A 15,779-nucleotide genomic window follows, 5' to 3' on the forward strand; every position below is an offset into this window, starting at 1 on the left:
TGGAGGCAGCAATTCAGTGGGGGACTGATCCAGTTCCACTGTAGTCAGTAGAAAAGATGCTGACTGGGATTTGGATCAAGTCCTTACAACACTACAGGGTGGGGTTAACAATGTAAAAAGCTAACATTTCCAGATCTATCTAAGACCAGATGTGCAAGGCAGGAAACCATATGATTAGATTTAAACAATAAATAAAAAAGGAGTTGCCCTTGTTTAGAAGCAATTTCCACCAGTGGAGATTTTCTAACCATGACTACATAGAGCAGGATTCAGCATTAAGTCACTGAGTGGCTGAACCTCTATCCAGCAAAGCTTAGGGAATCTTTAGGGAGTCAGGATTAGTTGAAAGAACAAACATAAGAGATCACTTCATGTCCAGCTAAAGCCAACAAAGGTTTTAATACTGAACTTTCTTCTGGTTTTCATTTTCAGCATTTTGAGCTGGTTATCTTTTTTGAATCTCCATTGTTGCAGGATCCTTTTAACTATTGTATTGTGTTTCCAGTTAATAAAAGTAGGCATTGCTTGAAACAAGCCATATTCCTTGAAAGGTGTTTTACCTTCCCTTTCCTTATTTTTCTCTCTTTCCTTCCCTCCATTCCCCTGATTTTCTTTTTATTTTCTCATCTTCCTTCCTTTGTACTTTTCCTCCCCTCTTTCTTTCAACTCTTCCATGAAAAAAACCACCAAAACTGCAAAACTCAAAAATTAAAAAAAAACCCAACAAAACAAAAACAGTATCTCAAACCAAACCCAAATGGCTTGGGTATATGATGGTCTTGCTTATTTCAGCAATATAAGCACATGATGGTAGTTACTGAAACAAGCACAATCTGGACCTCTTCTCTCTTTTACACTTCGTATAATAGGAGTTTCCTGTCTAAACTGGGTTGAAAATATTCTATTGCAGCTTTTTTTTTTTTTTTTGCAATCGGGTTTGCAATTTTTTTCCACTGAGACAAGTGTTTAAAGAAACTGCAAGGCAAATCTGAAATTTTCTAACTCTCTATATGTTTCACATGTATGGATGGAAATTGTGACTCTGTAACTTTTGAGGTCATTTAACATTGCAAAACATTCTGTCAAATGTGCAGTGGTGAGAGAGAGGGGAGGTATGAGCTTACTCATAACTGAATCAGACTCCAGAAGCTAAGAATATAGTTGGTCAATGTTTTCAGGATAAAGGACCCTGTGCTAACTTGTCCTTAAGACTAAAAGTTTTCACAACTGTAATTGGATCAGCATTTAGAAGCAGCCACTATGCAAAAGATGCCTGAATAGGAGCTGATGTTAGAGTCTTAGACATATTTAAAACTCTAAATTTACTAGTCACTGTTTTCCCATTTATTATCACTGTGTAAGTAAGGATTTATATGTTAGCACAAAGGTGAGCACTGTCCTGCTTTTATTTCCATTCTTTTCTGTATCAAGGAGGAAATAACACACACTTGGAATGTGAACCTCTACTCCTACTGAAAGAACAGTTTAACAGAACAAAACACTGCTGTTATAAATCCCAAGGCAGATGCTGTGAAAACTTCTCTCTACCTTGCCTAGTATCACGTTTACTACTATAGTTCAAAGACCTCTATACTGTAGCAATAATAACTAAAGGTTAAAGTTGGATGCTATTTTTCCCCCTTCACAGAAGAACATATTATAGGAACATTACTTTCCTAATAAGAAAATTGACCATTTATTTTATGCCTAAAAATGTAGGTTTAGAAAGTAAGAAAAGTAGCAACATTCCTAAACAATGTATGGAACTAATATGGTGCAGAAGGCAGAAGATCAGTTTCTAGGCTATAGTTCAAAACCACTGCAGAATATGTATGCACAGGAGAAATCGATTCTTCAACTTGATGGAGGTCAGCCTGTTCCAGCTGAGGTCATTCTGATTAGTTTGGGCAGCTACTAAGCCAGCTGGTAAACAGATGCTTTCTTATATGTTGATGGTTTAGAATAAATTAGGCCAAACACTTTGATTGTGGTTGATGCAAGAAATCTGATAACTACAGCCTTGTGTTTTCTTTAATTTTCTGTTTGAAATTTTTAGGCAGCAAAAATATATTATACTTAGGAAAAGTAAGTTGACAACATATAAAAACCATGAACTGAAACTGCACAATAAATTTGTCTGAGCTACACCATCCCATCATTGCTACTGTGCAATTTCTGATGGTTGTTTGCAAGCACACTGTGTCAAAAGTGCCATTTTTCATTTATTTTACAGTAATTCCCTGAGGTACAAAGCAAGTCCTGGGAGTATTCCTTCCAATCAAGGTGTTATGAGTATCTGACTACAAGGCAGACATGCCCTCGCAATTTTTTCCAAAAAAAATCACAATGTCTGCTGTAAAAGCTGCTTTTGCTTTTCTGGAAAGATATTGCTCAGAATCAGTCACAGCACTCAGTTCTTTTTCATTCCCTTTCCCCTCCCCTCCTCATGGGGAAGGGTTGAGAGGCAGTGAGTGGGGTTTTTTGTTTTGTTTTTTCATGAACTTTATTCAGGCATGGCCTTAATTAGATTGTCTCAGAAAATTTATAGTCCCATATAGTCGGCAGTCATTGGCTGTTACACAAACACAGCCACAGATGCACTGGGTTGGATTCTTCTGCTGCTTCCTATATTCCCATGTTCTCCACTCAGCCTGTGGTATATCACTGATTTACACCACTGCAAAGAGTCAAATAATATCCATCTATTGGCTTCACAGACAGACACTGGTTGCTTGTCCTGTTAAATGACACCTTTTTTAATTGTAATTTCTGTAGGTATCTGGTCCCAAAGTAATTAAAGAAGAGGATGTAGTGGCAGGGAGGGACAGGACAGGAACAGAAGAGAGGGTTTGTACCAGTGCCAGGGGTCTACAGAGCAAAACCAACTGTTGGTAGAAGTCTCAGATCTGCCCAGGGTCTGCTGCAATGTTAACTTATCAGAAGATACTAAAGGTGAAGGTTAATCCTTGGTTTCTTCCATTAAAGTCACAACTACAACCATGCTATGAAATAAAAATGGTTGATCCCATCAGAAAGTTGCTGATAAAAGATACATCTAGTAACTTCTACATACAGCTAGCACATATGGGCAGCATGCTTTACAATTTTGTTACAAATTTTGGCATATGCATATTTCATCTACAGCATCAAAAACATCAGCATATAACGAGTGCAGATGCATATGACTGGGCTCAGACACAAGTTGGATGCTGAAATTAATGTGAAAGCTTCCTTCATTTCATCACTTTTGGATCTGCAATAAAGAATGAAAATTTAACTGCTTGGTCACTAGTCAGCAGATATTGTTATGCTGTATGTTATTTAAGGACATAGCAAATTTTGCTGCAGAAATGTGAATTATGTTGTGTGTAAGTTAACAGCAGACATTGTTTCATAAAACTGCTGACCTGGATATGAGATGGTGGAAAATTTGCAATTATCTGGTAAATAATTAACACTACTAGTAAAAGAAACATTTTTTTAGAACTTAACATGAATATATGAGAATAGAGGTGAAGAAATTAGAAGAAATGTTGCAAATGATGAAGAAATTCATGGCAAATGAGAGATGAGTGGAGACTGAAAACACTTTCATAGATTTTACAGAGCAGATGTCCTGCCATTTGGGTTCAGCACTTTTCATACTCTAAAATCAAAATCACATGAGGGCTTTGGAAAGCTGAGTTTTCAGGCTGTTTCCCCTTGTGATGTGTCAGAAGTTTTCCATTAAGAAGTACCACCCTGGACTGGATCTTGTTAAGATCGTGATTCTGATCTCAGTTCTTTCCTCTCTCTCTAATAAATGACCTTCCATAAGGATTTCTTCACTACTGATAATCTGTTTTTTTCCTACTTCATAACTTTTTTTATTGTTAGTGTCTTTTTTTTTTTTCTGCCTGCTTCCTCAAAACAGTCGTAACTTCCCTAGAGAATTCACAGCTCTCCAGAACCAGAATGAGATTTCACTTCAAGGAAACTTTTCTCCCTCCACACTTCAGCCGCAAAACCGTGGGCTCTCCCTAAGAGCTTGTGCTTCCAAATACTTACTGTCAGCCTCTGGGCATGCCTGCATGGGCTGCTGTTTCAAACTGCTGTGCTGCTTCCCCTGCAGTGCTGCCAGTGATGCTTAGGAGCATGTGGTCCTGGGGCATGCTGGCATCCTAAGCTGTGCCCCCCTATTCTGTGCAGCCACCAGAGGACAGATGCAATTCTGACTTTTGGGAGCAGCTCAGGCACAACATGTATCTTTCCCAGTCAAAAGGCCATAATTTGGGCAACACTTGTGATTTGACTCTTGATGGATACAGCTGGGAGCTGTACACACACAGGAACTGAATACAGAGCCTGACTTTGGCACAGGCTTTGCTGGAGGAAGCAAAAGTATCTCCATTTCACTTCCTGACCTCACATATCTCATCATGAGAAAAGGAAAAAGCCTCAAGTTTCTCCAAAGTGGTTTAGATCGGATATCAGGAAATATGTCTTCACTGGAAGGGTGGTCAGGCACTGGAACTCAGGGAAGTGGAGGATTCATCTTTTGTGAAGTGTTTAAAAGCCCTCTAGATGTGGTGCTTAGAGACATGGTCTAGTGGTGAATTTGTCAGTGCTGGATTAAATGTTGGATTTGTTGATCTTATGTCTTTTCCAACCTCAATGACACTGTGATTCTATTCATATAACTGGGAGGTTGTTAGACCAAGAACTTTTTTAACACTTGAGTGAGGGAAAAGTGATTAACCTTGCCATGAAGTAGTGCTGTACCACCAGGAAGTCTGAGGAAAGGCTGGAACTGTCAGTGTATGAGACTCAACTGCTGCCTCACAGGCATTCTGAGCTCCAGGGCTGCAAAGGCAGCAGGGGCTCCGTGCTGTACCGCTACTCTGGGAACCTCACCCCTTGGGCTAAGGTCAAAAGTCCCCATAACTCGACCTAAATGACTGGAGGCAGGGATTGTAAAGCACTGGGTTTAAGGATTCAAACTGCTTCTTAAATGCTCTTTCTTTTTTACTTGATAATATCCATACTCCTTTGGATTAGACTCTATTATGTCTAGGAATGGTTTCAGAATGCATCTTAAACCATGGGTAAAGATTGGTTTCTTCATTCTTTCCACATTGACAGTCTTCCTCACGCAGACCAACCCCAATGTGTCCTGCATGTGGAACTACACATTGAAAAGAAGGCAAGAGTAACACAGCTCAGCTTTGTGGTTCACCATGCACATGGCAACACTGACTCCAAACTGCCACTCCAAAGCAAAGCCTGCACTCAACCCACAGTTTAGTACAATGTATGAGCTTTATCTCAGTTGTTCTGACAACTGATATGCTAGGATCAGCAGTGTCTAAGTTAAAGTATTTCTATCAAGAAATCAATTAGCCTCAACCAATTACTTCAAACGAAGCTCAGGATGAGGGATAATATAAGGACAGCAAAATAACAGAGACTGATGGGATCAAAGCAACCCTCTAAACCATTGGTGCTTAAACATTGCTGCTGGTGGTGGCTCATTTTAGGGTGGTTGACATTCTGACAACTTCAAAAATACCTCTGTACACTGAATGGGAAAAACAACATATCTCTACAGTTGCATTTTGAGCTTGTTCTGTTTTATATTATGTTTATTATTAAAAATCCCTCATGCTTTATATTATTTTCGTATGTTGTTTATGAATGGTTAACAGCTGATTATTATCTGTGATGCAATTCGAGCAATGTATTGCAAATGGTTGAGAACATATCTGTGCAAGATACAGAGAGTTACAGTCTATTGATCTGCTTGATGTTTTGGCAATTGACTGTGACATTTGTTAAAGAAAGTATCGTTACTTACCAGGAAAAAGAACAGCGTGAAGGGTGAACAAAGGGCAAAGAAACTCCTGCAGTTTCCAGACCAGTGCATGGACTTTTCTTCCATCTCTCCTTATTTAGTGCAGCCTGGTCTAACTTCTCCAATGGGTACAATGTACTGCCTCCAGGCATGCCTATCCTACAGTTCTCTGCCTGTTCTTCAGGTGTTTGCCAGGATAATCTCTGTGCTGCTGCATGCAGAGGCTGTAAAGGTGAATGTAGGGCTCAGTATCTCTGAATATCACATTCCCATGTAATACCACTGAATATGAGAGTGTTTCAGATTAAGATCAGCTGCTTCAAAAGGTTTCCAGAGCCTGACTTTGGGGAGATTGAGGGAGCTTGGCTGCACACATGACATCATCCAAATAAAACTGCCCACTCAGCTGCCTTTCATGTTACAAGGATCTCGGACCTGAAAGCTCTGGCCTAAAGCTCATCCATTTTTAACTAAGAGTTAGTAAGAGATCAGAGCATGGCCTTTCCAGTTTCCATGTTGAGAAGCAAAGCACAGAGTGTAATTGGTTCCTTCCTCAACCATGAGCCCACTGACTGTTTAAGGTAAATGAACCTATTCATGGTAGAGACTGAGTCTATAATTTGAAAGGAGATCAATTTTTTTTTTTTTTTGCTAGAATATATCAGAAAGGAAACTGTTTAAAGTAAGATCCAGGCATTCTAGTAAGAAAAGAATTAAGTAACAATTTTAATAGAGCTTACATTTTCAAATTCTGGAACAAATTATAACCTCCAGTGTATGTCATTCTACAAGGAAAAAAATTGTCATAAAATCTGATATATATTATCCTCAATTGTGTAAAAAATACTGATAGAAATTGTCTGGATAAAGAAGGTAGTGCATACATTTTGTTGCTTTGTCAGTGACTATTTGGAATTTATAGACACCATAGAGCTCTGCAATGAAATGTAAATAGAGCTATAAATATATGCATAATCTTTGCTAAATCAAATGAGGTCCTCTGAATGTCCTGTACTTGTCAAAGCTTCCAAAAAGCCTCCTTATCCTCTGGGAAAGAGAAACTTTGATCATCAGTATAACACTTAAAGATGCAGTAGATACATAGCACTTCTGTTAATTACAATGCAGTTTTTAAAGTCTATTTTTCACTGAAATTTCATATACAGGAAAATGTAAGACCCTTCCTTAATTTTGAATTTGTTTTCTTTTTTTCCTTCAGTATCTGATGGCTTCCCAATTTTCACCTGTTTGTAAAAAGTAATGAAACCTTGAAAGACACAATGCAATCTTCATGCTGAAGTGGAAAGAGCCTTTAACTTTGACTCTCAATTTAAGTTTGGCTGCAAGAGAACATGCAAACCCCAAATGAGTAATGCAGCAATTCAGAACTAGCATTCTTTGTGTAGCTTTGTTTTCACCCTTCCTCCTTGGTTGCACTAAGGTCTCTAGGTAGTCAGTCCTGGCTATTTTAGATGATCAGAGCCACCTATAAAGGTCAAGTGTTCAAGCTGTGTGGCCTAGAACAACAGTATATCATGGAGAGTATTAAGGATTATCCTGTTAATTTTATTTTCATAATTTTCATGTGTGTGGTCCTGCATATTTCATGCTTGTTGTTTATATTATACAGAATATTTTTTCTAGTTACTCAGCATATGATATAGCACCTCTTTCCTATTTAATTAATCAAGCCCTGCTTTCATCCATAACATCTTCACTACTGAAGTTTAGGCTCAAACTAGGAATAGATGAATGGGTGTTTCTAGTAGAAGAATCATTTAGTTTGAAATATTTGATGGAAATGATTTGAGGTAAACATTTGTGTATTTATATGAGGACTTATAGTTGACCTTGATTGCCCCAAGGGAGGTTTTATTCAGGAAAGTCCATATGTTTCAGTACTAGCAGAAGGAATAAAATGACACATTTCATCTATTTTAGTTAAATAAACATATTGCATGTCCTTTTATTTAAATTAATCTGTTCCATTTTACATGCATACAGTTTCCCATGAAAAAAGTGACTCCACAAACTCTCCATTGAAGCAGTATTGCTAGTGATTGACAATAAAAGAACAGAGGCCTTCCATCTGCCTACTTGTCTCTCTGTCTATGTAAGAACATATTTATCTACTTATCTCTCTATCCTCAAACTTTCAAGCCTTGCTGTTCCTACACAAAAGCCTTGTGTCAGATAGTTTCCCATCCAAAAAAAGGGGCAGGTTTGGTTTTGATTTCTTTTGTCTTTATTTTGCATTTAATCAGCTTCTACTACCTGACTTTGGTTTATTCTTTTTGTTTCTATGTTTTGTTTCTCCTGAAAATGTACCCTCACTATGTGTTGCTATTCATTCTCAGGTAGAACACCTCTGCCTCTTTTCCCTCAGTTTTTTGACTTTCTTTGTTTTTATAGGAGGTATAAATGTATTTACTTATAGAGTAATTGCCTTATTCTCCTTAGAAAACACGTCTCACTCCATGTCATGTTGTTTTCACATTTTCTTCACTGCAGATTAGTCTTGCTCTTTCCAGAAAACACTTCATTGTCCACACCTCTCAGATGCCTGAAAATCCCTATTGATACAATTGTGTTGCATCTCTTCATCACCTTAAACTCTTATCTGTCAAAAGATTCTTTCAGAGGCTTAATTTTCCTTCTAATCTTATGCCTCAGTCCTCTATTAAAAAGAAATCAAAAACCTATGTTCTTCAGGTGTGCTCCTGGCAATCCATACGGCTCTCCACTAAACTGGTTGAAAGCAAATTTCTTTGTACATGGTCTTGTAGCAAGTGAGGCCCAATCTAGCAAGTTATGGAGGAGAATCATGGAATCAGTAGCAGATTCATGGAATATGCTGGGTTGGAAGGGACCCATCAGGATGATGGAAGTCCAACTCTTGACCCTACACAGGGGGCAGGAGCCGCAGGGTCTCCTCATTGCACAGGAGAGTAGCGGACACAGCATGTTCTTGTTTGGCAATATCTTGGTGCCCAGCCTGCACATATCTGCCCCTTGCAGATGATTCCTTTAGCAGCATCTCAGTAGGATTTTCTCCCGTGAAGTTCATTACAGAATCACAGCTTGCTCTGAGCCTGATAGCAAAAGACAGGCTGGGAACTTGAAGACCTTACTGACAAGATTCTACCCTTTTAAGCACTGAAAATGCATTTAAACTAGACCAGATGTGTTCTGAAATGCAAAGATGAGTGAGGAATAATAGCTTGTTTGATTCTTGATACTCACATTCATTTTGAATTGAGACCAGTGATTTGTTCTAATTAAGAAGCTGTAATGCCATCATGATTTGTTTGGACCATGGTGATGTTCTTTATTTAACAGGATAATTTATAATAACTAAATTAAATAATTTCCAAATTAAACATCCACAAGAGGAGGGAAAAACATTAATATTTTTTCTGAACAAATGACTGAAATGCATCGTGACCTTATCCTAATTCTAGTGCAGCTGTTACATTTCGCAAAATTCTATTATTTGTCTTCATCATGGTTCAAAATATAGTGTGAAAAAAATAGAAATGAAAACAAAATGGGAAAGGATATATTTTATCTGAGTATTCTGTGCAATAATTATTCTGTGGGTAACTGGAAAATACAAGTCCATCTATTTGTTTATTTCCAGTTAGTTAGAAGTATATCGTTCTGCCAAAAGCCTGAGTGCACAGACAAAGCCTTTTGTAAGAGATCTTGGGAATCAAAACAACTTCCATATACTGCAGAGAAAATAAACCTGTTATGAAAGACCTTATAGGAGCAACCACTGTGCAGTGTCTATCCTTAGGTGAGTACACACCTTCCAGGGTAATCAGCAGAAGGAACATGTGCATCCCTTTTTGTATCTCTTCAACTCTGTGGATCTCCATAGAGCTTATACAAATGATCAGGATTAAAGAATGAAGTCCAAACCCTACCAAAACTCCCTGAATACCTGCTGGTGGAAACCGAGACATTGTCTCGTTTCAGGTTTGCTCTTGAAACAGCTAATATTGCCCTAGGTTTTATAGGGAGGGGAATTCTGTGCATATTTATGGGTCTCTTGCATCTGTTTCTTGCACATGGCTGTCCCAGGATATTCTTTTTCAGATTTTTCTGACCTCACAATTTTTCCTCAAGCAAAAGGGCAAAAAAGAGGGAAATGAAAGGAGCTTCCACTCAACTGCAAAAGACACTCACTGACAAAATGGATCCAACAACTAAGAGTGCTGTAATTTCCTGTCAATGTGGTACAGAACAGGCAAGATACAGCACGTTTATTTCTCTAGAGCAAAATAAGAACAGAGGCCACCAGTAGTGCAGTACAATGTGTACATTACCCAGAGCCAAGGACTTTACCTCAAACCGTGTCTGCCCACAGTGACAAAATTTTTTGGCTGTCAGTTTTAACTTATCTCTTGAGCCCTTTTATTTATTTCAGTTGTAATCCAGAATTGTATTTTTACAGGGGAATGAATATGGATCTTTTGTAAAGCAGGTTTCTTTAGCAGGCCTTCTCATTTGTAAATATTGGGAAAGAAATAAGACTTTCATGGCTTCCAGACAAATGAGACTTAGAATTTAAGTCTTTGACTTCCATGTTGACCTTTCGTCACTGCTGAGTTGCTGTCAGCCATGCAAGACTTGACAGAACAAAGTGAGATTAGATTTCAGAGACATTAACCACCATACTCAATGGTCCAGATTCTTTAGTGCTTGACCTGAGAAGTAATTCTGCTTTGCTGCCACACATGGAAATATGCAGATTCTAAAATCAAGCTCATTAAAGTATTTAAATAAACAAAATGGAGAAGAGGAAGAAGTGGAAGCAAATGATCAGCATCAGGTTTGGCAGCTATGCCCCTTTCAGAAACTGATTATATGGACATTTCCATCTCTTAAAAAGGGCTTTCTTATAAAACAGCCAAACACCAAAAGAACTGAGTGAAGAAAATTAGTATGTATGTTTAGAAAATAATAAAAAAAAACAACCTTTAATGACTTTGGCTGTTTTAAAAAGAGATGTGTTCTGAAGATATTTCACCTGCCCTAATTTCCTGTTCTACCTGGGTGTGATCTGTCCCTGAGTTTCTCAGGAATGCTAGATCTGAAATCCAACATGATTTCCCATTCTCCACTGAGCACTGATTGAAATGTTTTGAAATTAAACAAAAGTTCAATGGACTTGAGGGGTCAGACAAAAGAAATCAAAATTTCTCTTTGGTCTGGAAATCCCAGGTGAGGATTCTGTATCCATGGGCTGCAGGTGTAGTTCCATGCTTCCACATTCTCATTCTGCCATCCTTATTGACGCATAAAAGCAAAAATAAGAAACAGCAGGCGAAGAAGAAAATATTAATTTGGTTCTTTTCCCTAAACTCTCTACAAGGAGATAGACCCCAAAACAAATGTAAATTCCTCCCTAATATCTATGATATCTGATGCAGTTTTTAAAGCCATGTCATTTAAGAAATGATATCTACGTTTGAAATCTAAATTTCTCACTTTGCGTATATATCTAGTGATATGTCCACATTTGATTTTTTCTTTTATGAAAATGTAGCTGTGGCGTTGCATTGTTCTCCCCGGTCCTGGGTGGCCCGGGGAGCCCAGCTAGGCTCTGTGTATTGTTCGGGAGTCCCGGGCTGCCGTGTGTCTGCGGAGCTCGAGGGTTGAGCCTCCGGCGTGGGCTGCCACGCTCTGTAACCGGCACTGGGAGGAGATGAAGGAGCGAAGGAATGGCATACCCTGCCTTGTGGCTGGCTGGAGATGGTTTATTGCCGCGTGTTGGCCACGGTGGAGGGCGGCGTCCGCTCCCAGCGCCGGCGTGGACAAGATGGCGACGAAACAAAGGAATGCATGGGGTTTTATAGGGGGCAGGCAAACAGAGGTGGAAGCCCCTCGCCCAATGGGGACAGGTAACGGGGGGGGTGATGTGGACCACGGGAGCCAACGGGGACGCAACAGGGGTGGATACAGGGTTCCGGGACGAATGGGAATGCAGGGATGGGGTAACTGACACAGAAGTTTCAGGAGTGAACAGGAGGGGTGGCCACAAGACCAACATGGGGATGCTCCTATGGTAGACAACCTGGAACGAACCACTGTGCATGGAAATGGGGGTACATAGAACCAGCTAATTAGCATTCATAAAAACCCCTAACTAAACCCAGCCCGGGATGCAACATGTAGCTTAGCTAGATCAAGAGTATTCTCTCATTTTCCAGTTCTACAATGAAAACATCTTATTCTGCATTATTACACATGTAACCCAGCATCAGAGAGTTTGCTTTTCCAAATAATTAAAGAGCCCCCCAATGAATATTAAGATAGTTTTGCAGCTTCCAGAAATCAATTGAAAGAGCTGAAGCCACACATCATGAAGTGCAGAACTGGTACAAGTTCATAGCACTGCTTAAAATTTGTTCAAAATATTTTGATAGGGTAATTTTGTCCTGGCAGACTCAGGATCAGATCAAGTATCATCTGTTCTCTTGCAGCTCCACAAAAGCAGCCCCAGCACCATATGGTGGGCTCTGGCACAGTGCACATGCCACAACTGAAACTCGACCACACGCTCACACCGCAGCAAGATCGAAGTGCTGCTGCTTTTACTGCCGAGATCGAGTATCAATGAATATGGAGCTGCTCTTATTTGCCATGGTTTTAAGAGAAATACTCCACTATTAATAGAAAGTATTGGGCTTAAGGGTGGGAGATGCTGAGAGTCCTCCTCTCCTATCTGATGTGGTGGGGGTTGCTGCCTCAGCAGTCACCCAGGGACATCCTGTGCTGGGGAGGGCTCAGCTGAGGGACAGCTCATCTGTGCCACGGTTACACATCTGCCACCTTGGAAACCAGACCCACTTTCTGGGCCTTTAGTCAAGCAAGGTCTTCGAGTAGCTGTTGCAAGGCTGTTATTTGCACAGATGTATGCACATGCACAGGAGTGTTTTCTTAGAACTTTTGGGCCAATATCCAATTAATCTTTAACTACAAAACCTCTATTTAGAAACTGCTTTCACTGTGACCTTTCCTCAGAAAATAATTTTGGTCCTATGTAAGTAGGATACATTAAATGCTAAATAAGTAATATATAATAGTGCTCATGACATTAAGTTAAACTACTTTCAAAAGTTTCTTTTGGTACTTTCTGCACATTCTGTTCCAATTCCACGTATAGAAAAAAAAATCTATACATTTCTAGCTGCAACTTCATTTGGTTCATAAAATAAAAATAAAGAAAAAAAGTTGAGGAAATTTTAGGTCTCCAGATATTTCTGATACTTTATATCTGGTATAACAGAAAAGAAAAGAAAAGAAAAGAAAAGAAAAGAAAAGAAAAGAAAAGAAAAGAAAAGAAAAGAAAATTGTTTAGGAGATTCATAGTCAATTTCAAACTTGATAAACTTTTTCTTCTGGAAAAAGCCCAGGTGGTTTGAGATTTCTAACAAAGCAAAAGAATGGAAGATTAATTTAAAATATGCTGAGACATTCTGTATTGTGAAGAACAAATGTTTTGTTTCAACTTCTAGCTCTTAAAAGCATCTCAAACTTCTAAGAAAATCAGCTAGAAAATGGCTTCAAAGAGTATTTTAGAGTATTGAAACAACAATTTATTTCTTAACAAGATTAATCCAAATTTACAAAACAATGCTGAGTGTATATTTTTTCCTAGAAAATGCTTATGAATCCAACTCTAATCAGTTCACACCTGTGTAAAATGAGTGTAAGCAGATGTATAATGCTTCTGTAAGAATGTGGTATTGCTTCTACTCACAGGGGAAATCCTGGCTCCAGCAATGTCAGAGACAGTTTCTCAAACTCATTTCTTCACACCTATTTCATGTTTCATCTTTAAGAATCTGTGATTTCACATTAGGCTAAATGTTGCTACTCTTACTGGTACAGTTGCCAAATCATTCACATTAAATAAGCTTAGTAAAGCAACAATTCAGATTTTTATTTTATCAAGGGCCAAAATATTGGTTCATGCCCTAAATATTTCCTGTCTAGACTACTATATTGGTCTTTTGGACAGATTTCCAACTTCTTTCCATTGTTGTTTCAAAGTGAAATGTACAAAACTCTATAGCTTGTTTCTTCCTTTTCTAAGTTCTCAAGAAGATAATGAGTTTACTTTCTTGCCTCATCATATTAGGAAACTATACCCCTGGTGAGGAATCAATCCTGTATTTATATTTGAATTGTGATTATATGAGAAAACAGGAACTGATTCTGTGAGCTAGCAGATTACAATAGATAATGTAGCAGCACTGACCTCTGAGGTACCCTATTTATTGCACTCTGATGAAAGATGAGGATACCCTGCATTCACTGACTTAGTAGAGACAGAGAGGTCAAATATTCAGCTGGGTTGAATGCATTAATTTATTTATTCTGGACATATTTAAGTTAACTGTCCCAGCTAAATTAACCATATAATCTCCATTACTAGCTCCAGATAATTATTTACATGGATAACCTTAGATGGCTGTCAGCCTTTTTAGGAAGCCTGTTTCAGTGTTCTGTGGGACCTCTGATCCTGAGCAAGACTACAATAGATGCTTAACTTTTAGACAGCTGAATTAGATCAGAAAAATCCTCTCTCTCTCCTTTTCTGGTGGATATTTTGTAATTTTTCAAGGATGCCTAAGAACTGTGGTGTCTGTCTATGGAATGGTAATTTTGGATATTTTCAGAATGGCTGAGCATTTAATTAATGATTAATAATCTATAATCTATTATTTTTAATAACAGATTGAGCTTTATGAAAGATGAATTTTATTACAACATTCAATAATTCTAGCCCAACCTTTATTTTAATAACTTATTCTCTAGCATTTGATTGAATGATCCATCCGGATCCATAGCATACATCTAAGTAATCAATTTTAAATTTTCCAATTTTCCTAAAACATTTACTTTTATTTCTTTGATATGTTTGTCCATACACAATTTCTATCTTTCCATCTTTTTATCTTTCTATATCTTTCTATCTTTCTGTATTTAATGTTCTTCAGAAAAATGTGAACCAAGAATTACTCATTGACAACACTCTGTGCTTTCTTTTGTAATTGGGCCATTGGCAGCTTCTCTGCTCCTGTGATTTTTTTGACCTCTGAGATTTCAGCTGAGTGACTGTGTACTGTCATTGTGAATACTGTTTTATTGAATTTCATATTTAACATGTTTTTATACAGGGAATGCAATTCATGCATGCCTTCCAACCAGTAGTCCAACAAAGCTCAAGTGTTTTCTTGATCTCGTTGTGCACAGTTTTTAACAGAGATTTTTGGAAGCCTTCCAATAAAAATGCAACAGAAGCAGACCAGGAGAGGTTAGGCAAACAGTGCTGCATTATACATGGCTACATATAATATTGTGCTCAGGAAAGGCTAAAGAAATCTAATTGCTCAAAGGGACTGTTTCTGGGGAAAAAATAATGAGCAGAAGTAAATGTTTCAGAGTCATCTTTAGTTTGAAGAAATGATGAAGACCAATACCATCTCTATGAGATTTTATCTCTTTTTTTCTATGAGATTTTATCTCTCTCTGAAACTTTCCAGTGGTCAGTGGTATGTGAATCAAATGCATTTTCAAAACCACTTGTAGATGATTTTACATTTTGCCAGTTTTATCCTAAAACTTTGCAAATATCAGAAAATGCAAAGCAAAGTGGTATGGAATAAGATGTAGGCTGTGAATGCTTCATTTTTCTATTATTTATTATTTAGTTTATTATTTAATGTGTTTTTGAAAGTAAATATTTATGGCTATCTTGTGTTATTCCAATGAACACTGTGCAGTCTGTCTTTTGTCATACAATGTCTTCTGCTCCTGTCTTCTCCCAGAGTATTTGTTTACCATGGTCAGATCTACAAACAAAAATTCTCCATGTTCTTTTCTCTGTGAAGATATTCTAGTCAGCCAGCCAGTTCCTCATTCATTATACTGG

Source organism: Vidua chalybeata, chromosome 5, assembly GCF_026979565.1.
Source record: "Vidua chalybeata isolate OUT-0048 chromosome 5, bVidCha1 merged haplotype, whole genome shotgun sequence".
Taxonomy (NCBI): domain Eukaryota; kingdom Metazoa; phylum Chordata; class Aves; order Passeriformes; family Viduidae; genus Vidua; species Vidua chalybeata.